This window comes from Cupressus sempervirens, chromosome 1 (assembly GCF_028749045.1).
Source record: "Cupressus sempervirens isolate cs-2001-9-10 chromosome 1, ASM2874904v1, whole genome shotgun sequence".
In the NCBI taxonomy this organism is placed as follows: domain Eukaryota; kingdom Viridiplantae; phylum Streptophyta; class Pinopsida; order Cupressales; family Cupressaceae; genus Cupressus; species Cupressus sempervirens.
The window spans coordinates 324,372,457-324,397,365 of record NC_143118.1 but is presented as its reverse complement, the minus strand read 5'-3'; the positions used below and the strand labels follow the sequence as shown (position 1 = coordinate 324,397,365).

Sequence of the window (24,909 nt, the reverse complement as noted above, 5' to 3'; positions counted from 1 at the left end):
TAGAGTTTGATGGACCTGAGTCATAGACAGTGGAACTTGAGCTTGATACTAAATTTCATGATGAAAATAGTAAAACACATTCCAAATCCAAAGAACCTATGTTAGCAAGATATGCCAAAGGGCATCATGCATCTGATAAGATCATTAGAGACAAATCTGATGGAACAATGAGAAGAAAAAAATTAAAAGGTACACGTTCACTTGCTGAATTTGAATCTAGTAATGCTAAAGATGCTCTGGATAATGAAAATTGGGTTGAAGTAATGAATGAAGAAATAGAACAAATACAGAAGAACAAAACCTAGACCATCATTCTTAGATCCAAGGATAAAAATGTAATTGGCACAAAATGGGTGTTTAGAAACAAGCTGAATGAAGATGGAAGAGTTTCCAAAAACAAAGCAAGATTGGTGTGCAAAGGCTATTCTCAAGAAGAAGGTATTGATTATGGTGATACTTTTGCTCCTATCACAAGATTAGAAGGTGTTAGAACTCTACTAGCATATGCAACACACAGAGGATTTAAAGTGTATCAAATGGATGTTAAATCTACATTCTAGAATGGAATTCTTGATGAGGAAGTCTACACTGAACAACCAAAAGATTTTGTAGATCCAAACAAAAAATACATGGTCTAAAAATTACACAAAGCATTATATGGTCTCAAGAAAGCTCCTAGAGCTTGGTATGAAAGACTTAATAATTACTTGATATAGATTTCCTTTTAAGAACAAATGATAATGATAGTTTGTATATCAAAGAAGGATCAAACAAAAAGATTGTGTTGGTAGAAATATTTGTTGATGATAATTTTTGAGCTATTGTTTTTCATGATGCTTGATAGCAAGAATCCTTTTGAACTCCTCTCTTGAAAAGCTAATCCTATACTCCTTTCTCTTCTCTAAAAGCCTCTTCTTTACTAGCTGAGGATACACAATGTAGGGCCATTCATTTGCATTCTACATGCTACCCCTCTTATAGAGCCCTAGGTAATCCATAGCCCTTGTGGCTAATAAGTAAACCAAGTATGATGTCATGCAATTTTTTTTGTTATTCTTCACTACCACCAGCTGCTCACCCAAGTTCTCACTAAGAATAGAAGACCAATCAATCGACATCTCTGTTGTCTTGATTGTCTCAATAAATGCACCATAAAAATGTTTAAGTGTTTAGCTACTAGCAAACCCATACTCAAGAGTATGATTGAATATACAATATCTTCCTTCATATATCCTCTTGTCATATCCACTTTTCTTTCCTTCCACCCTATGTGAGGCCTCGCCCTAACCCATCTTAGCATCGATGATACATTATTATTTTGATACTCTTGCCTCTATATGTCAGAACATTATTGGATGCACTGAACATTATTATGCTATTTATGATGTGTGATGATTTATTTTTAGATATTTGTTTCATCATTTAATTCTTTATAAACATGTATGATGATGAAGTGAATGAATGCAAAACTAATACCTTGATTTTTCCAATTTTAATAAATAGAATGAGATGAACAATTGAATTGTAGAAAATGAATGTTTTAATTTACATGATTCTCTTGATAAGTATTTTTACATACATACATGTGTTTCTTGAACTACTAATGTGTGGAATGAGTGTGCAAGAAATTTAGTTGGAAAAACTAAAAGTAAGGACAGAACTAAACCCCTGGTTAAATTGTTCTATCTTTGTATTGTAATTCTTTAAAGGTTGTTATTTGGTCTTACTATTTCTCCTAGCTTTTAATTATTCCTATTAAGTCTTTAAGGCCTAAAAACATTAAATTTAAGCACCCTAGGGGTAAGGGTATGGGTGGGGAGTACTTTCCACCCCTTTAGCCTCCTTGGTTGACTTTTAGGGTCACTCAAAAACCCCTACTTTTGGTTGATTTCGAAAATGGATTGTCTCTTTACTTGATTTTGTGACGCAAACCTCATCTTGAGTTTACTTGAAGTCTAGTTGAGTTAAGGATCATACTTAGAGGCATTTTTGGAGTAGTTTTGGTTTTGTCACCCAATATCTAGTTTTAGAGAAAGTTTGAAGATTGAAGGAAGAAAAGGGAAAAGCTCTTCTCAACTTTCCATTTTACCATAACTCTTGTGAAGGTAGGAGTTCTTTACTCTTTGATTTTGTTTCTCCATGTTGTTCATGCTTGAATCATGCATAAGTTGTTGTGTTGTTCTTTTTTTTGCTTGCTTGTGTGTTGGGATTGATTTGGAGAGATCCTAACTTGTTCTTGATGATTCTTCTTATGCTTGTTTTGATGTTTTGTTTTGAGGGGATTTCATGGGGATTTTTTTGGCATTACTCACCCTTGGATAGGGAAGAAGTGGCCATGTACGGGGGAAGGGCCTTAGTTGGACCTCAATGGTGTAGAGTCTCCTCTCATGGTGAGAGGAGGGAAAGAGGGTAGGGTGTATGGGGCCCTATTTGTCATCACATACCTTGGTTGATATTGTGAATTCTTGAATATGGAAAGGAATGAAAATCCTTGTGGAAATAGCCCCGCAAGGGCCTTGTAAAAGAATGAAAATTCTTGAAGTTTTAGCCCCAAAAATAAAAGGAAAATAAGTGAGATAAGTGGTAGAGGTCCCCAAGTTATATAGCCCAGGGTCCTAGTGCACCACTTGGTGTTGTGCAGTTGCGCTGATGTGCATCCCCAAGTGGTGATGCATCCTTCTACTCATTTTGGCAGACTAGTGCACTTGGATAGGTGTGTCGGTGCGCCTTTTTACTTTGCAAGACTGAATTTTCCCTCTAATTAATGTTTTTTCAAGATCTTGATTTCCAAACCATGACCTTGATCTAATCAAGGACATTAGGCAAAAATTCTAGAAAAGTCTCAGACCCCAGACTAGGGACTCGAAAAGCTGAGAAAATGAAGTGGGGGGTCCCCATTTCTAATCAAAATGGGGCGTGCATTGTGAAACCACAAAAAATAGCTGCAACAAAAAGGAAGAAATGACAAAGGCATTTTTTCATCAGCAAACATTCCTCTAATATATATCAAACACCAATTCAATCCTAGACACTTCAAGCATATTTTGAGTCAATTTATAGTCAAAAATCATAATCTTGAATCTCCCAGCTTAGTGTGTGTTCAATGTATTCATTTCCTTCGACATCTCAAAATGCAGTCTATCAAAAAATTTGGACAACTTGGAAACGATCTTCCACTCCATTTGGCCCATTCATCGAGAATCTTCTCAAAGCTACTAATCAATCCTTTGTCTAACTAGATGAGAGAATCAATTTAGAGGGCTCTTAGTGGGTTGTAACTTTTTCATTTGAAATCTTGGGTAACCTTTTGAACACTTTCTTCATATAGCTCACAATGTTATCATTTGATTCTCTAATGAAGCAATAGTTCTAATATTGGATAGCTTATTTAGAGTGTGTATCCCTTTAATTGGATTACCATTCTCAGACTTTGTAGAATCCTTCATTCTTAACACCTTTAATACATTTTTATTTTATTTCTATATTCTAACCATGCTTAGACTATGTGGCCAAGACATCAATGTCAGTTCTTGAATTCAATCTTTTATGAACATCCCATGCATTTCTCTTTTAGAACCTTTTAGAAACTCTCACGCCAAACAATGATATTAGCAATTCCTTCAAGAAGATTCTTCTATTTGAACCAATGATGTTTGTACTATCCCTTGCTACCTTCCACCTTGGTTTGACAATACTTGAGATAATCAATTCTTTAAATTTGCAAAGTGTTGAGAAATTGTTGATCTACAATTCTAAATTCAAGACTAAAAGTCCCCTACTACTGCAAGTAACATCCATTCCTTAGTTGGTATAAGAAAAAAAATCATAAAATTTCTTTGACAAAGAAATATCTCTTCCCAAAAATTGGGACCAAAAGAATGGCTAGTAAGATATGTCAAGATAGAATCTTGAGTACACCTACCTCGATGGACTGACGCAACTTTGAAAGAAAACACACAACTAAAAGAAAAAACACTTGTAGAAATGAAATTTTTTTTTTTGATATCTTAGGCCTCAAAGTAATGCTTTAGAAATTTCCCATTGACTAGCAACGGAACTAATTCTCCCTGTAAGGAACTCAGTTTAAAAGTGTTTTCTCCTAGAATTTCTATGATCTAATGAGCACCAGTCCACAAGCATTGAAACTTAGTGTGGCTGGCTAACTTTTCTTTTGCCTTCTCCCAGAGTAGAACAAGGTTAGATATTCTGAAAGACTTTATTGTGGCTCTCTTGTCAAACCACCTCTTAACAACAACTTGATGTTTTTTCATATGCTCCAAAGAAGCTATCCATTTTTCATACATCTCCAAAAGATTCATCAATATGATTTTTACTCTATCAACATCTTCAACATACCCACTCATGAATTTCAAAACAATAATCCCAAGGTTAAGTGGGAATACCATCTCTTGTCCATAGACTAGTAGATATAGAGATGTCCCTATTGCAAATGGATTGAAAAAGCTAATCAAAGAGGGAGATTTTTGAACAAGACTATGTGTTTCAATCATTTTTTTGTCACTGATGTCAACCTTTCTATTTGTTGGTAAGACAACTTCTTATAAGATTTAAGTACTATCACTTAGTTGATTGATGAAGAAGATTTGATCAATAAGAGGTAATAATAGTACCTAGAGGAAAGGTTGAGTTATGATTATGTAATGAAGTACAAGAATTAGTTAAGACAATGATGACATGATGTATTGATAATCTACTTAAGGTTGCAAATATTGGATACACTAAGAAAGGTTAGAAGAACAAGTTAAATAAAGTTTGTCTACAAAGCTTGACCAAGTGGATAGTAGGTTTCGAGAAAATTTAATGCAAGCCGAGCAAAAACTTAGTTAGAGCCGAGTAAAATTTCATTCTAGTATATGTTGAGTAAGATAGTTGATGCTGAGTAAACTTTAGTTGATGCTGAGTAATTTCATAGTTGATGCCGAGTAACACAATATGTGTCAAGCATTAAAAGGTTGATAATGCTGAGTTGTTGCATTATTTAAAAGATTGAAGATTTTCTAAATCTAAGCTAATAAGTTTGTTTTCTTGAATTTTGTGAACTAGGAGGAAGATAAGGTTGATAAGCTAGTGGCACAGAATTTGAGATAAACCATTTTTAGGTGAATTCAAATGGATTCTAGGAGAAGTTTCTAGAAGAGATACAAGATATGGGGTAGATACATTATATCCTACCTAATCCATCCAAACCCTAAATTGGATGATGGAGAATGAGTAGAAAAATATCTAAATTTCCTATTTATAGGAATGTATGGTCATGAAGCAAAGTTTTCATATGCAAGAACCTAAGAGAAGGAGTTAAGAGTTTTGTTTCATCATGTGACCTAAGAGAAGAGTCTACAATGACATGTTAAGCAAGAAGGCTTAAGGAGATGTATGCTTGAAAGGTGAACAAGCTATTAGAGTTGCAAAGTATGAAAGCCAAGGAGAATGGAGGACTAAACAAAGATCTCTAATCTACAAGAGAAGTTGTAAGTTGTATCAGATCAAAGCTTTATTGTTACTCTCTAACAATTGCATCAGTCTAGGGTAAATCCTTTGGATTAAGGTTGACCTAACAGTCATTTGTAAATCCTTTAACTGGGTGGCATTCCATCTAAGTAGCCTAAAGTCCCCTAACAAGGCTCACTCCTAATAGGGTGATTGAAATCCTTCAACAGGGTCACATTTAATAGTGTGTATTATAACCTTTAGCAGGGTTGGCCTTTCACAAGGCATCACTTTAGAAGAGTGAAAAGACTAGCATTTTACTTGTGGTTTTTTCCAAATTGGATTTCCACCTAAATCACTATATCAAGTGTGTTGATGAATCTGTTATGTTTCATATTTTATATTTCTGCAAGTTGATTTGACAATAACCAACAAGTTTTAAGTGATTGCATAATGTTATGGATGCATGCATGAGTATAAATGTTTTATGGGTTCACTAAGCTGTGAAAAGTTTTATTTATATGTCTAGACCTTGGATAACTAATTCAACTCTCCTCTTAGTTATTCTAAAGAATTCCAATAGTCCCCAAAGCATTCTTAACCCTGACTCGGTCTGTCCATAACACATATTTGCATTGTGTATGCCAATCTTTAGGATTCTCCTTCAATAAACATCTCATTACTATGATCAAGTTTTTATTCATAGATTTAGCTACACCATTTCCATGCGGATAATAATTTGAGCAGAACTTGATAATGACTTGATTTTATAGTGTCCATTGAGTTAAGAATACTAATGCAAAATCTGATCCATTATTGCACACTACGAAGAATGGCATGCCAAAGCTAGTAACAATGTGTTCTTCCAAGAAGTTTGTAACCACCTTAGCTGTGCAGTTTCTAAATGTCTCTACTTCTGTCTAGCACATATAGTAATCTATATTTGTGAGAATAAACATGTGCTCTATTGACGATGGTGGGTTTATTGGACCAATAAAATCTAGCCCCCACTTTATGAAGGGATGTATCTTGAACACTATTTGTAATAGCATTGCAGGATGTCTTTCTATGTTAGCACTAGTCTAAAAAATATGAAAAGTACGCACATGCTCAAAAGTATCTTTGAATATTGTGGGCCAAAAATAACTCAATCTTAAAATCATATGAGTAGTTACTTTTTTTGACCCATGCCCTATTCCATACTTATCATGAAATTGTTCCAAAAATTCTTTACTTCCTTGTGCCCCAAGCATATTAGGTAAATCCCTTCATAGTTCCTTCTGTATAACTTTCTATCATGCAACATGTAGGATTCACACTTCATTTTGAGTCCCCTATGCTATGAACTATTCATCCAACTGGGATAATAATTTTGTAAAAGATAGTAAACAATATCCTAGTACCAAACATTTGTTATTACACCCTAATCAATATCCACTTGGGATACTACAATCTTCTTCTGATCGTCTACATATGTTTTACCATCAAACTAGAATTTTTTTCATCTTCTATTTGGCTATTTACTATCACTTTTGATAATCCTTGGCCTCTTACTAACTTCATGGGTTGGATCTCCAAATCAAATTATTGAAGGATTGCCATCCATTTCCCTCATCTTTCACCAGGTTCATTTTGCATCAACAATGGCTTAACCACTGGATCAGGCACAATCGCATATACCTTGCTCTTTAGTATATAATGGTGGAACTTCTTTACCACTTTGATTAAAGAAAAAGACTATTTTTTGAGGTTAGAATAGTTTAACTTAGCATTTTTTAGAGGGCAACTCATAAAAGAAATGGGCCTTTCATCCTCCTTTTCCTTCTTCTATGTGAGAATCCCAGCACATGAATGTTCTAAAGAAAAAGAGTATATTTTGAAATGTAGTCCATAGTCCAAAATTACTAGTACTGGGGTCATGGAAATGGCCACTTTGATATCCTTAAATGATTTCTTGACCTCTGGTACCCATTTTATCTTAGCTCCCTTTTTGAGTAAATCATTAAGTGGATGAACTATCTCTGCAAACTCGCTTATGAATTTTTGCACGAAGTTTATCTTTCCAAAGAAAGATTTCAATTCTTTTCAACTATGGGGAGGCGATAACTGTAGAATGGCTTCAACTCTATTAGGATCAATGGAGATTCTAACTTTAGAGATGATATGACCTAGGAGCTTCCCTTTGGTAACCCTAAATGAACATTTCTTGGTATTGAGGGATATGTCATATTTATGACATCTATTGAACACCTTCCTTACATCAGCAATATGAGTGCTTTGGTCCTTTAAAAAGATAGTTAAATCATCCATGTAAATGACTATATACTTATTGATCAATCCCATAAAAGCTTCATCCATGGCTCATTGAAATGTAGCTCTTTCATTAATTAGTCCAAAAGGCCTTCTTTTGTAAGAAAAAGTTCCCCATTTAGTTTTGAATATCATCTTTAGCCTATCCTCTTCATCAATCATTATTTGATTATATCTTGAATATCCATCTAAAAGGGACATCATCTTTGAACCATTAACAATTTGTAGAACTTCATCCAATGACAGCAAAGGGTAATTGTCCTTTTGAGATGCACGGTTTAAATTATGAAAGTCTACACAAAGATAAATCTCTCTGGTCTTCTTCTGTATAGGAACCAAGTTAGCCACCCATGTAGAATGGTGAATGGGGAAGACAATCTTGGCATCAAGTAACTTCTTAACTTCCTTCATTTTCAGTAGTTCAATGATAGGATTAATAGGTTTTTGTCTTTTCTAGAAAGGCTTTGCATCAATTTAATATAATGTCATGCATAATAATCTTAGGATCATACATTTTTAACTCCTTGTAACTCCAATCAATGATGTCCTTATATTCTATAAGTAATTTGAGCATATCCTCCCTTTCTTCTGCATTTCACACCTTTCTGATCCTTACCATTCTAGGATCTTCATTAGTACTCAAATTGTACGAATCACATTCTTTGATCCCTTTTCCTTGGACCATTCTTTTGTTAAGTTCTAATTCATAACAATCAAAAGTGTAATCCAACTCAATCATTCCCTTAGGAATAGTGTTGGTTTTCAAATTCAAGATCCTATCTTCATCTTTGAGTTCATCATCTTCAGCGTTGTCAAGGGTGTCGTCAATTTCTTGCCCTTTGAAGTGGCCATTGCACATGATAAATTCAAGTATATGTTGATCATCCTAAAAAACTTGGAATTTTGTAATATTATCAAGGATAGATGGAGCAGCAACTAATTTGACTGAATAATTTGACTGAAAATGTTTTCAATTTTGTTCTCTCGAGAAGTTGTAATGTGTTATCTGAAATAGAGAGGGCATCTGCTACCATGTTTTTCTTCCTCAAAATAGATTTTATATTCAAAGCTTCAAAATCATCCATTAAATCCCATACTGTCTTCTTGTATGCAAGCAACCTCTTATCATTGCAAGAATATACCGACTTCACTTGTCTTATAACCAACTAAGAATCTCCATTGACTACAAGGGCTATGATTCCTTTCTCCAATGCAAAAAGGAGCCCTCAGACCAATGCTTCATACTACGACATTATTAGTACATCTAAACTATAGTCAATATGCTACATAAAAAAGACTTACCTTTTGGGTTGACCAACTCAATACTTGTGTCAGCTGCTAATTTTCATTTGGAACTATCAAAGTAGAGTGTCTAGATTGGATCTTCTTTGGGCTTCCTAACCTTATGCTTATTCATTCTTAGCTTTTCTTTCACTTAGGCCTAGAAGGATTGTTTCTTGGTGACCCATTGTAATCTTTCGTGGGGTGGACTTGATGATTCCCCATTGTTGTTCCTTGACATGGGAGGTGTATGTTTTTCTTGTTTATCCTAAATTTCCCCTATCAATTATGTAATTTTATCCATTTTTGGTTTAGGATGGATGACTACTAAAGTCTATCCTTGACCTTTCACATGCTATCTTCTTCTTTGAACTTTGATCATTCTTGGTGGAGGAGAAGACAAACCTCCACCATTTGAAGAGGTATCACTGTAAGATGCATTTAGATCTTCAATTTCCTCTTCAACCTTTTCCATAGATTCAAATATGTTTATAGGTTTTTTATTCTCTATGGGTTCATCTTTTGGACCATTACTATTCTCTAGTCTTCTCATCTACGTCAATACCTTGGCAACTATTTCTTGGCATAATGAACATTTGAACTATGAATGACTAACTTTATGCAATCAAAAAAATCCTAGAAGGAGGAGGATACTAGGGTCCACCTCTTCTCCTAAACATTGTAAGTTAGCTATCATGTTGTCTATGAATTGCATTATAATCTCATCCTTTGGGATTGAAATCCTAGATTCTACATCTCAATTATCTGATATTTTGATTGAAGTTGTATCAAAAGCCATCATCTTGTAAGAGACCAAATCTATTTGTAAGAATGCTACCTCATTTGGAGCATTGTATTCCATAATTATTATTTTTAACTTTGGCTCTACATCTATCTTGATCTGATTGTTCAACCCTTTCCATGGTAACCATAATTGAGTAAAAATTTTAGAAAACCATCCTCTCAGGAATTTGGTCCATTCTCTACTTAGTAGTAGCCCATATGTTTTCGAGATATCCACTACATGTATATAAATGATGTCTTGAAATCAGGGATCTACCATCAACTGTATCCAAACATCTTTCAACACACCAATGACTTTCACCTCTGTTTTATCCAATTTCACCACTATTCAGTTGGAGGGTTGAGGATTGACTCCTAACCTTTGTGTTATTGATAGTGGCATAACATTGATAGAGGCTCTTGAATCAATTAAGCAATTATGAAGATTCTTCCCATATATCCTAATGCTAAGCAGAAATGGGGGTACCTCAACCTTGTTTTTAAACATAGTAGGTATTGCCTCCAAAGCATTGACATGTTGAGATACTATTTATTAAGGAACAATATTCATATTATGGGGTGTCTTTGTATGATAAAGATTTTTCATCAGTGCTTCTCATTGATGAGGATAGTTTTGCACCATGTCAAACATGGACATGTTTGGCTTTATTTATTTCAAATCTTCCACCATATTATATTTTTTAGTAGACCAAGCTAGATTTTTCAAGATTGTTGGCACATTTCCTTGATTTTAATTTTTTTCTCCTCCATAAGGTGACTTGACTAGTACCATATTATTATTACTTGCTCTTGGATCGAGAGGAGTTGGTTGTAATGTTGGTAGAATTCCATTTATCATAGGTTCTTTCTGACTCCGCAAATTATATGTATTTTGATTGTCATTGTGAAAGGAAAACACCTCTTCTAGTTGAATGTCAAGGTCTTGACTAAATGGAAAAGAGAATTCTTCATTGGCTGGTTGTTCCACCTATGTGTTCTGTGGAGGATCATAGGATTCTAATAGCATAGAATTAAATTGTATAGGAGGCACATTATCATTAACTTTTGAATTTTGAGTTATATCTTGATTTCCATTGTAGTACGAACCATCATTGTTAGATGTGTTTTGACCATCATCATACTAATTAATGTCCACATACTGAACATTATTGTTGTTGTCATCTACAAGAATACTCCCATTATTCAGACAAGCATGGAACTTGTTGTTATGATTAGGAGGATTGAAATTGTTTCCTCCATTGTTATTCTCAGCATTGTTGTTTCTAGTGAAATTCCTATTGTAGTTCTAATTGTTATTGTTGTTGTTATAAGAACCAACATTGTTTCTTTGGAAGTTGTTATTCTATCCTTGTGAAAACCTTAAGTGAGTTAGCTCATTGTTCAATTGCAACATGGTCTTCTTCATTTGACCAAACTCGAAGGCAAAATTGGTGTCTACCTCAGTAGAAGTTGCTGCCTTTTTCTCCAAGGAGGCAGCTTTTGGAGGCTCATATCCTAGATATGTTAAAGTGGGGTTCTACAGAGTGGGTGCCCCCTATAAGAGAATTGGATTCATAGGTATGAATTGGCCTGACATCATAGGTGCCCCAACACGATATGTTGGCATCATAGTAATAGCCTGAGTTGGAAGCATCAATCCTCATCCATTAGGATTGGCTTGTTTAGTGAAGGTAATCAATTCTATGAAGACTTTGTCCAATGTTTCGATATCTATCACCGAAGTCTTCTTAGAAAAATAGTAGTAAGATAGTCCATAGCATTCAGATAAATCTAAATAGTAGCTTTAACTAGTATAGTGTATGGAATTTGTGACTTGTAGTATGCCATGTGAAAGTGATGGTTGAAGTGTGAAATCATCTTAGTTGGGTCCTTTTTTATTGATATGAATTGTTGATGTATCACGACTGGCTTGATGAAAGTTTTGAATTGTTCCAAGAATTTTTTTTTGAAAGTATCCTAGTCTCCAATACATCCAGGTGGTATATTAACATACCAATTAAAGGAAACTTCCCCCAAAGAGTAGGGGAATAAGTGAAGAATCACATTCTTATTAGCAATCTACTTTTGGTTGCAAATTTCCTTGAATACCTTGATGTGATCTTCAGTAGTTCATGTCTCTCTCTAGATGAACCTTGGGAAAAACTTCTTAGGATTCTTAGGAAGATCATTAAGTACACCTATCAAGTTAATTGTTGAGTCTACAATATTTGCAAAAAAGGCTATTAGAGGATTAGGTGGATTGAAGGGTGGCTATTGTAGTGGTTATTGTGGAGGCAAAACTGAAGAAGATGACAAAATTTTGAATTGGAGCTGTAGAATTCAGGGGATTCCTTTGTCACTGCAAGGTTTACAAAAATGGCTAAGGTCAAGGAACTCATGTGCACTTGGTGAAGATCTTAAAGCTCACTGAAATGGGGATGATGGATCAGAATCTTCTAGTTTGTATCAATTCTAGAAAAAGCACACTATAGAAGAAGTACACTTTCTCACAAAATAAGGTACACCTTGGAATTTGGCACACTTGTGCAATGGGTGTACCTAGTGCACATGCATAGCTCACAAGCTCAAAAACTTAGAAAAATTTTTGAACTTATGAAAAAATGTAGATTTTTGAAGTTTTGCAATTTTTCTTCTATTTTGAATGTTAAGGGGCCCTCCTTCTAGCGCCACTTCTATTGAGCTATAATTTTGCACAATGCTTAATGATAGGAATCATTTCGAACTGCTATCTACAAAAGCTAATCCAAGGATCAAATCCAAGATTCCAAGAAATCTTGCGACCTACTAGAATCCGCTCAATTGAAGATAAATGTGAATGTTCATGAGGAGGCCTTGCTAGCTCTGAAAAGATTTAGATAAGATGTATGATATGATTGTATAAGAAAGAAATATATTTTTTTAATTTTTTTATTATAGGATGAATGCAATCTAACAATGCAACTATATGAATTCCTAATTTAACTAAGGAGTTATTAAAGCAAATAACAAAGATAAGGTGACAAGAAATTTAAGCAAATAACATGAAAGTAAAATCCTAATGGACATAAGACACGAAAACAACACGTCTGTGAGTTAAGATTTTGAAAAGATCAATAGGTAACCAATGAAAATAGGAGTAGTGCTTCTTTAATTCCACTGATGCAATCATTGATGGGAATTCAGTAATCATAAGATGTTTCACTTTTATCAAATCGTAAGGCCACAAAAAGTGCACTCATGCAAGATGAAAAGCTATAGAGGAACAATATGATGATCTCTTCTTGAAATAAGTACGTTAGTGGAATTTGAAAACCCATAGCAAACACCAAAATTAAAAGATCACACAACTAGAAATAATGCAATAAACTTTTGGCTCGATTACATTCCATGAATATGCTTTCACAAAATATAACACACTTAGGCAAGAATCACTACACTCCAAATGCGAGCACCAAAAGCATATATTATTCCAAAATAATGGCGGTGACCTGGAATACATATTACATTCTTGAATTTATAGGAAATCATCTCCTCAATTTGTGTTGAGAGTGAGAGATCTATTTATGCAAATATATGCTTCTACACTAATAAAACAAATCTATTTATGTACAAACTAACTCTCTAGTAGGTGCTAAGTAGGATTCCATCCTTATTTATATCATTTAATGGATGCATGAGCCTTTACATGTCTTAAAACAAAGAAAGAATGAGAAAATAAGAAAGAAAAAGCCTTTGGTTGATGTAGAAGTGTTTGGAAGTACCAAAAAAAAGGAGCTCCTTCTTCACTAGGCGTCTATAGAAGTTAAACTATTGTCAGAATGTGTTTCTAATGCATGGAAAACTCTAAATTTAAAACTGGCAGTTAATTGTTGGTACACCTCTAAATTCCTCAAAACCTTTTGGAACACTACTGAAAAAGCACACTTGCACACCTCACACACCTTGAAAGAAGGTTCCAAAAATTGCAAAATTTCACTAAGTGTCAAATTTGAAATTCCAACTTCTCAATTTTGTTCCCCTTTATACCAAAGCTATGTTTGGGTATTTGCCCTTGAATTTCTCAATTATCTCAGTGACTTGAGTCACATTTGGAAAATCTGAGGCTTTATATTTATCTTTTACCTTTTGCCTATAGTTGCCAACCTCGACACGAGTCTTCGCAAAATCTCCTAATTTCACATCCAGATCTAGGAATGCTTCTTTTGTTCTAAATGCTTGCCTAATGTCATCATCATTAGTAGATTCCTTGAAAGTTTTTCAAAATTTCTCAACTACTACCTCTGCTGGTATTAACTTCTCCCATGTATCATCCTCAAAAATGTCTAAACAAGGATCTTTATAATGCTTCTTAGCTTCCAAAATTTGGTCTTAGGCTTGATCCTTGAGCCTGTGAATCTCTCCATATAATTTATCCATTTCTTTATTCCCATCCACAATATTTTCAATCCAATCATCAATCTTTTCTAACTCCTTAGCTACATATACATCCATTAGCATCTGATACCTTTAGCCTTTAATTGCCTATAATTCTTGCAAATCCTTGCCCCAGGTATGTATCTCATCCATCAGACCAAAATCTTGATTCAAAATGGCTACTAGCCTATCCACATTCTCCTACATGATGTGTAACAAATTTAGATTCCCCTAAATGATATATACACATTTTTCCTCAAAACTTTCTCTCAAGTGCTGACAAGCTCTCAAAAATGGGTCCAACTGTGTCACACCCTTATCTCTTCTATCAATTGCATTCAAGGTTTCCTCAAGGTTTGTGGGATTGAATGGACCAAAAAAATTTCTTAAATATCCCTTTAGTATTTCATTTTTTCACCAAAGTGTTATCAATTTTGCCCCATCCTGTTCTAAGCTCCTGAATACTTCTTTGATTCTTGTTATAACCATTATCTTAGCAGTATTCAAGGTAGGATTCCCAAGCATAAACTCCTTGATATGATAATCACTCAAGGTCAATTCTTCATCATTTGAATGTGGACGAGGGATAGCCATGTGACCAAATAAGTCCTGGCTCTAAACACTCATGATAAAGGCTATTGTCTATGCATCCTTTGGTGGTGACTAAGGTTTCCTCAACACTTCAATCAATTCCATTCTATCCTCCTCTTCAGTGGTGAATGGTTGAATTTTATTTCTTATCACTTCTTTTCTCAACCATCTTGGAATATGTTGTACTAGAGATTTTCCTTTTGAGGATGGAGTTTTCTTGGCTATGCCTTTTCCCTTATCTCCCCTCTTTGAAGTCCTCTTCTTTTGCACGAGATCTGTACCAAGAATCTTTGTGTCTGTAGAGTCCACAATCCTTACCTTGGTGTCTTGGGAAGTTTTCTAAGGCCATTCACTTATCTACCCTTCCTCTAACACTTCCTCGATAGATGTTTGTCATGGCTCTTCCTCTTGTACCCATTCTTCTTCATTGTTTGGAGTAATAGGAGTAGCTGATCCATTGTCTATACAAAATGTGACTTGCACTAGGGATGGTGGGGCTATTCCAAGACCTTGTGGTTTGGGTGGTAGCTATTTCCAATCCTCTTGTTGAGGTTGATAAATTGGAGTGTCCCTTATCTTATCCTCGACCAATTCAATACCTGTGGGTATGAAATAAAAATCTAAAATCTTAAAGACATTAATACCCTCTGCATCTTGCTTATCTATCCATTGTTGCATTTCACCTTTTAATGTTGTGGATTGAATGGGTTGCTCAGGAATAGATGGAGGTGTGATGGTGGAGCTTCTTCTCCTTTCTAACTATGTAGCTCTAACAAGACAGGTCCTCTAGTTCAAAGGCAAGTTATCTTCCTCATCCTCATCATCCTCTTCTTCTACTTCTTGTAGGATAGGTTCAAGGACTAATGGGAAAGGAATCACTCTCTTGATAACCTTTTCTCTCCTTTTGACTGGAGTTTTGATATTTCTTTTCTTAGGAGCAAAAGGGGAGGCTTGTACCTCTTATGAAGGCACTTCTTGTACTTTGATTTCCACTTCTCCTTGGCCCTGTTCAGCTGGTGACACTTGAGGATTGTCTTGAGTTTTTGAAGCTTTGACATTCTCTGATCCTTGCACATCTTCTTCTCCTATCTGTGGAGGTGCTTGGGTTGCTTACTCTTTTGGCTCAGCTTGTTGAGGAGAATTCATCTTCCTCTTTCCTTTGCCTTTATGAGCCCTATAATATCCAATTGGCCTATCAAGTTGGTGCACCATTTTTGGACTCACTAGTGACTAGATTGTAAATGTGGGCACTGTAACCTTAGCTCCTCGAGCTTTAGCTAGGTAGGCTTGAGCATGAAAGACTATTTTTTGAGGAATTGGACCAAGTTTGAAAGGTCTCTTGATCCAATCCTTTGTCAATTTGATTACATGCCTTACTATGTGATTGATGTCTATGTTTTGTTCTTTACCAACCTCAACATTCATGATAGGTCAGTCACTAATCATATCCCTATTAAATAATGGATCAAGAAGATCCTTTGTATCCTCTTGTAGAATCTTCAATAGGATCTTCATCTTTAAAGCTCTTTCTGCCAGATATAGAGTCATCCTACAATAATCCCTTATGCAGATATTGTAGTCATATACTGCATTCATCTAGTGATCCTCAATCACATCTTCGTGCCGAAATGTTTTACCATCTAGATATTGCACCCTTCCGATATTATCAAAGTAGGGTCGAGGAGAATTATATTCTTCTAAGGGATATTGATCCTATTCACACTCATAAGATGGAATGTCTTGTCTTTGGTCCACACTAAATGGTTGATGGGGACACAACCCCAGAACAAAATGGACACAACAGAAAAGGGAAATTATATTAACTGAGAAAATAAGCTAGTACAAATAGTACAGAGAAAATAAACTTCAAAACATGCCCAAAGGGCTTACAATAGCATAAATCTAGAGATAATTTCTCCTTTCACTACCTCCTCTCAAACTCCACTCCAAACTGCCTTTTACAATGCCAGAAATCTTCTTAAATAGACCCTGGAGGGTTAAGGACTAGGAGTACATTCTAGAAAGTGCTAGTAGGCATCCAATGACCAAATAGAAGGTTCCAAAAGCTGCGTTAGAAGTCGGTGCAAATCTAGAAGAATCCAGAAACAGTAATCGAACTTTCGAGAGGCATAACTTTTGAATCGTAGCTCCGATTGACGAACCGTTTACATTTCTAGAAAGATCTCGAAGCGCTCTATAGCCCTATGGACTAGATTTTCTCATCCCCCATTTTTTGGCCCTTTTCAAGGTCATTTAATGCCCCTAACCTAACTTTGAAGCATTCTTAGGAGGTCTCCAAAACTCAAAAAACTATATTAACTTTCAAACCGTGGGGCCTTTTGACCTGATTCTTTTTCTGGAATGCTCTTAATTACAATTACATTCATCTAGCCAATTTACACCTCCTAGTTCACCAAAATGATGGCCCCATTACATGCTCCTATTTTTTCAGGATTTTCTAGCACACTAATAGTGGAACTGTGAGAGTTGGAACCTTTATTTGGCCCAAATGGGTATCCAAAAATAAAAACACATGAAATAGAAACTAAGTCTAAGTACATTTTTTTGGGTGACATAGGATTGCCCTTATACCTTTGGATGCTCCTGCATCAGACACCCAGGGTAGATTGAAAAGTGACCCCGTCACTTTATGAATGGTAGAGGGAATCCCAAATGGGAAACCTTAGCTGCTGAAATCCAAGTTGAGTCCTCGATCGGTCGTCCTTTCCATTTGACCAAATACTCTTCATACTACCTATTTCTAGTACTCCTACCCACACGATGATCTAGAATGTCTTCTATCTCCTCCTTCTTAGAAGCAAGAATTGGACATGACTCTAACACCACCTCCTCATCTGCACCATCATCATGATACTTTGTTAAATCTACAATATTGAAAATGGGAGAAATGTGAATACCATCTAGTAGCTCCACTTCATATGCATTTCCTGAGTCATGTTTCTTCAAAATTTTGCAAGGGCCAAATTTCTTCATTTTCAGCTTGTTGTAAGTACCGGCTGGAAATCTTTCTTTTCGTAAGTGCACCATGACTAGATCCCCTACTTGGAATTCCTTATGTCTTCTTCTTTGATCAGCCCTAGCTTTATAATCTTGATTCATCTTGGTAATGTGTGCCTAAACCTCCTAATGTAGACACTTGATATGTTCAGCAAATTCTTCCGCTTCAGCACTTGTCCTCTCCCCTTGTTCTATCTTCCTCAATTCTGGTGTAGTCCTTGGGCTATTCCAATATACAATTTGGAATGGTGATTTTCCAGTACTCCTATTTACAGAGTTATTATAAGAAAACTCTGCCTATGGTAGAATCAAATCCCATCCCTTGGGCTTATCCCCAACTAAACATCTCAGCAAATTGCCTAGACTTCTGTTTACCACTTCTATTTGGCCATCAGTCTACGGGTGATGTGTGGAACTAAATTTTAGGTCTGTTCTCAACTTCTTCCACAATGTCCTCCAGAAATACCCCACAAATTTAGTATCTCTGTCAAAAACTATACTCCTTGGGAGACCATGTAGTCTCACTACCTCTCTGAAGAACAAGTTTGCAATATGGATAACATCATGAGTTTTGTGGCATGGAATGAAATGTGCCATTTTGGAGAACCTACCAACCACCACAAATATTGAGTCATTACCCCTTTGTGTCCTCGACAATCCAAGAACAAAATCCATACTTATGTCCTCCCATGGCCTTGATGGAACAGGTAATGGCTGATATAGGCCAGTATTGTGACTAAACCCCTTGGCAACTTGACAAACCTAGCAACTCTGTACAAACTTCTTCACATCCTGTGAAATTTGAGGCCAAAAATAATGTTCTCTAAGAATGGCAATGGTCTTATCTCGAACAAAATGTCTCGCCATCCCTCCACTGTGTTTCTCCTTAATCAGATTTTCCCTCATGGAACTCCTTGGAATGCACAATTGACTACCTTTGAACAACATGCCATCCTGAATCAAATAGTCTAACCACTTGGTTCTATCTACAGCAACAGGTTCTTTACAAGCTTTCCATGCTTTAGCAAAATCAGGATCCTCAGGGTACAAATTCTTCAGTTCATCAAACCCAACTACTTCAACCTGCATTACTGTAAGCAACAACTGTCTCCTACTTAGTGCATTTGCAACCCTGTTAGATTTTCCACTTCTATGCTTCAACACAAATGTATAACTCTGCAAGAACTCTACCCACTTCATATGCCTCTGATTCAATTTACCTTGGCTATTTAGGTACTGTAATGCTTGATGATCAGTATACAAAACAAATTCCTTTGGCAATAAATAATGCCTCCATTTCTTTAAGGCCTGAACTATTGCATAGAACTCTTGATCATTAATAGAATACTTCTTCTTTGCATCATTCAATTTTTCACTAAAATATGCAATAGGCTTACCCTCTTGGCTTAATACAGCCCCAATAGTGCTGCCACTGGAATCACAATCCACCTAGAAAACCTTTCTAAAATCTGGAAGTGCCAACACAGGCTGTTCTGTCACCTTCTTCTTCAGCAATTCAAAACTTCTCGTAACTGCTGCAGTCCATTATTGTATCAGTTAGGGGTGCACATATGCCACTGAAATTCTTAATAAACTTCATGTAGAAACTAACCAGACCATGAAATGATCTTACCTTAGTAGCAGACCTTGGAGTAGGCCATTACAAGATGGTTGTTACCTTCTCTGGATCCATTTTGAGACCTTCGGGTGATATAACAAACCCCAAATAGACTAACTCCCTTTTTGCAAAGATACACTTCTTCAGATTAATTAATAGTTTCTCTTCCCTTAGCCTTTCAAGGACACTACAAATATGCAGTAAATGTTCTTCTAAAGTGTTGCTAAAAATTAAAATATCATCCAAATAGACAATAAAAAATTTTCCCAAGAACTTCTTAAGTACCTCATTCATGAGCCACATGAAGGTGCTTGGGGCATTCGTCAATCCAAAGGGCATGACTAACCACTCATAAAGACCATCCTTGGTCTTGAAGGCTATTTTCCACTCATGTCCTTCTCAAATCTGTATCTGGTGATAACCACTCTTCAGATCTATCTTTGTGAAGTACTGAGCTCCACTCAAGTAGTCCATAAGATCATCCATCCTTGGCAAAGGAAATCAGTACTTGATGGTTATCCTATTTATAGCTTGAGAATCTGTACACATCCTCCACTCTCCATCCTTCTTTGGTGCGAGTACTATAGGTACTGCACATGGACTTAGGCTCTCTCGAATCAAGCCCTTCCTCAACAGCTCCTGAACCTATCTATTTAGCTCCTCTATTTCAGTAGGAGTCATCCTGTGAGTAGCCTTGTTAGGAAAACTAGCTCCTGGAATTAGATCTATTTGATGACTGATTTGCCTTACTGGTGGCAATCCATCTAGAACATTATCAGAGATAATATCTCCAAACTCCCCTAGTAAATCTGAAACTTCAAGTGGTATTTCACTCCTACCTTCTTTATCTTTCCTAGGAATCAAAGCATAGGACATATGCTGATGTTTCATGCCATCTAAAAACTTCCTTTCATCAACAAGACAAATCCTAGCACTGCTACATACCTTTTCACCTTCCTTTTTCATGGGCTTCAATTTGTGGTGAACTCCATCCTTTGTCAGAGAGTATGTGTTTGCATGTCCATCATGTACTGCATATCTATCAAATTGCCATGGTCTACCCAACAATAGATGGAAAACATCCATCGAAATAACATCACAGAGAACTTCATCATGGTAACTCCCAATTTTGAATTTCACTAAACATTGTTCACTTACCAGGACTTTATGATCATCTTTTACCCAAGCAATTCGATAGGGCTAGGGATGTTTCTCCCTCTTGAGCTTCAGCTTAGAGACCATCTCTTCTGATACCAAGTTATCAGTGCTACACCATCAATGATCACGTCACAACATTTATCCTCACACTTGCATCTGGTACGGAATAGACTCCTCCATTGTCCTGGTTCAATCTCACCACTTAGTAGGACTCTTTCATTTACCAAGGTCTCTCCTCTTTCTGCATCCTCTGAATGGGATGATTGTGCATCCTCATCCACATGAGCAACCCTAGCTTGGCCCTCAGTTCTCCTATCTGTCCTTCCTTCTCATTGAGGGCATTCAAAGGCACGATGACCTTCTTCATTGCAATGGAAATAGGTACCATGGAAGCCTCCTCTTCCTTGTCTACATCCTCTACCTCTTCCTCTCTGATTTCCAAAGTCTTGATCATGGGAGCAGTTGAAACCCTCATTCCTCTGGTTCCTGCTAGTACCCACATCTTCATTTTTCTTTTGGGTTTCATTGCAACCTCCAGATGATCTACCACTTCCCCTTCCTCCTTGACCACTCCCTCTTTGTCTTCTTTCAAACCTTTTATTCAGCTTCTCTTCAACTCGTAGGGAAAATTGGTATGCCTCTTCAATGCTGGTCATTCTTACCAGACTTAATTCCTCCTGGATGCTAGGTCGCAACCCACTGATATAACAAGGTACCTTCTCCTTATTTTCTTCTGCATGCCCCGCTCTAATCAAGAGTTGGTAAAATTCCTCTGTATATTCTTGGACTAATCTTCCTGCTTTCTTTAACCCATGCATCTTCTTAAACAAATCAAGCTCATAGTCCACAGGAATGAATTGCTTCTTCAATTTGTCCACCATGCGATCCCATCTTGTGATCTTCTCCTTTCCTCTTCTGTTTCTTTCCAATTGAACCTCTTGCCACCAGATTTTGGCATGGCCTTTCAGTTTTTCCTTTGCAAACTTAACCCTATTTGGGTCCTTGATATCCTCATACTCAAAGTATTCTTCCAGTTCATTGATCCAATCGATCAACTCATCTGGTTTCAGATTTCTTGAAAATACACCCACTTCAATTGTGGGTCTTTTCCCAAACTTAGTAATGGCCCTAAAAAGCCTTTCCTCTGCATGATTCAGAACTTCCCCATCAAATTCCCCTTTTGGTCCCATTACTTCTTCTTCATTGTCATCACCTGCGGCAACATTTGCTCCTCTACGGAGCTCCTCTTGCAATGCCTGTACCTGCCTTTGGAGGGCTCTAACCTCCTTAGGATTAATAGCTCTAGCCCTTTCGCCACACTCTCTTCGTGGAGGCATCTTCCAACTCGAACCCACAACCACACAGTCCTGGTGCAAACTGCCTCACAGTCGACGCTCTGTCTACACACTCAGGAAAACCAGCTCTGATACCACTTGATGGGGACACAACCCCAGAACAAAATGGACACAACAAAAAAGGGAAATTATATTAACTAAGAAAATAAGCTAGTACAAATATTATAGAGAAAATAAACTTCAAAACATGCCCTAAGGGCTTACAATAGCATAAATTTGGAGATAATTTCTCCTTTCAGTACCTCTCAAACTCCACTCCGAATTGCCTTTTACAATGCCAGAAATCTCCTTAAATAGACCCCGGAGGGTTAAGGACTAGGAGTACATTCTAGAAAGTGCTAGTAGGCATCCACCGACCAAATAGAAGGTTCTAGAAGCTGCATTAGAAGTTGGTGCAAATCTAGAAGAATCCAAAAACGGTAATCGAACTTTCGAGAGGCATAACTTTTGAACCGTAGCTCCGATTGATGAACCGTTTACATTTTTGAAAAGCTCTCGAAGCGCTCTATAGGCCTATGGACAGCTTCACTCGTCCCCCATTTTTTGGCCCTTTTCAAGGTCATTTAATGCCCCTAACCTGACTTTGAATCATTCTTAGGAGTTCTCCAAAACCTAAAAAATTGCAATAACTTTCAAACCATGGGGCCTTTTTAACCTGATTCTTTTTCTGGAATGCTCTAAATTACAATTACATTCATCTAGCCAATTTACACCTCCTAGTTCACCAAAATGATGGCCCAATTACATGCTCCTATTTTTTTCAAGATTTTTTAGCACACTGATAGTAGAACTGTGAGAGTTGGAACCTTTATTTGGCCCAAATGGGTATCCAAAAATAAAAACATATGAAACAGAAACTAAGTCTAAGTACATTTTTTTGGGTGACACAGGATTGCCCTTATACCTCTAGATGCTCCTGCATCAATGGTCCTATTGCAATAGACCATGCTCATGTTACTTTGTGTTGTCTCCTTACTCTGTTTTATGTAGACAAGAGTTGTTGAGAAATCTCCAAGAGTATAAGCTTGTCACTTAGATATCTTGGGAGCTTCTTTGGTGATTGTTGTACTTGCTACTTTCAAATATGTGAACGTTCAATACTAGATGTAATAGGCTCCAACCTTTGAAATTTTAGCCATTGCCTCTTTTGACATCCTCTTCCCATTATCCCCTTTGATGAACTAGATTATTGTAAATATGAAAGCATCATTTACAATCCTATAATCCTTGATTTTATTTTAAAGCCTCTTCTTTACTAGTTGAGGATACACAATGTAGGGCCATGCATTTGCATCCTGCATGCTACCCCTCTTATAGAGCCCTGGGTAATCTGCCACCCTTGTGGTTAGTAAGTACACCAAGTATGTTGTCATGTAAAAATAATAATTTATTCTTCACTACCACATGCTACTCACCCAAGTTCTTACTAAGAATAGAAGACCAATCAATTGGCATCTCTGCTATCTTGATTGTCTCAATAAAATACACCATAAAAATGTTCAAGTGTCCGGCCACTGAAAAACCCATAACTCTACTCAAGAGTATGATCAAATATCAAATATCTTCATTCATATATCCTCTTGTCATATCCACTTTTCCTGTCTTTCACCCTAGAGGAGTCTTCTTAATGAGGTTTGAAGACTAGATGATCTTAGAAGCTTCATCAATATGTTCCCTGTACCATCTCTTTGCATGCTGATAGGTTAATCTAATGAATTAATCTACCCTAGGGAGATGGAACATCTTCTCAATGTTCTTGGGTCAAAGATCAAGGACAATGTCTCCAGTAATGCTCTTGACTACCCTTTCTTTAGAAACATAGTTCTTTGCTAATGTTATGATTAATTCTGAAGATTGCACTAACACTGGATGTGATGCTACACTAAAAAGCCCTAATTAGATCAATGTAGAAAACATTAGAGACCTTTTTGTTGGTTTTTTTCATAGTGTCAAGAATGCTTCCAAATTAGATTGACTTAATTTGGTATTTTGGATCTCTGAATGATCATCATGGAATCATGACTTTGTAGGAAAGCCTTGAAACTTGAATACCACGGGCTTTGGGCCCATCTTTGTTACAAGGGATGATGATTAAGAAGTCATTGAATCTGCACAAAAAAATCAACATTAGTTTAGAGTTGAATAAATCTTGATTAATTCAAGCCCTAGTACAAACATGGACAAGACCCAAAAACCCAATTTGCCCAAAAAAATAGAAAACCTAACTTATACCCTAAAATGAAAAATAAATGGTGTTGTGCCTCACGCACCATTTTTATTAGAAAATTTTGTTATATGGGGTGCACATTAGTGCACCTAATGGGGTGCATTGATGTGCACCTCATATTGAGACTTGGACGAATGTTTTGTTTAAAGTGTGTGCAATAGCGCACCTAATTAAGTGGACTACTGCATACCTTATTATAGGTTTGTGCATCACTTTTAAGGTTTTTTGAAATTTTTAAAGAAGCAAAAGGTGAAAAGAAACACACCTAATGAGATGCGTTGCTCCACACCTTTATAGGTTTTTAACTTCTTCTTTTTTGTGTTTATTTGTAGGAGTGAAGGAGGTGGAGGCACAGAGTAGTGCACCTTCTAAGGTGCAATGGTTCAACATAGAATATTGGAGTGAGGAAAATACAAAGAAAACAAGTGAGATAAGTGATGGGGTTCCCTGGGTTATATAGCTTGGGGTCCCAGTGCACCACTTAGTGTTGCACAAGTGTGCATCACCAAGTGGTGATGCATCCTCCTACGAATTTTAGTGCACTAGTGCCCTTGGGTGGGTATGCTAGTGCACCTTTGTACTTTGCAATACTGACTTTTCCCTCTGATTAATGTTTTTCAAGATCTAGATTTTTGAACCAGGACCCTAATCTAATCGAGGACATTAGAACTAACCTAATGAAGGGTTACAAATTAGGGCTACCATCC

The 24,909-nt window shown here is 36.5% G+C and overlaps 1 pseudogene; it reads left to right on the top strand.

The window, feature by feature from the left end:
* Positions 1-24,662, top strand: part of LOC149577465 (glutamate--tRNA ligase, cytoplasmic-like) — a 62,351-nt pseudogene extending 37,689 nt beyond the window's left edge.
* Positions 24,663-24,909: the final 247 nt, after the last annotated feature.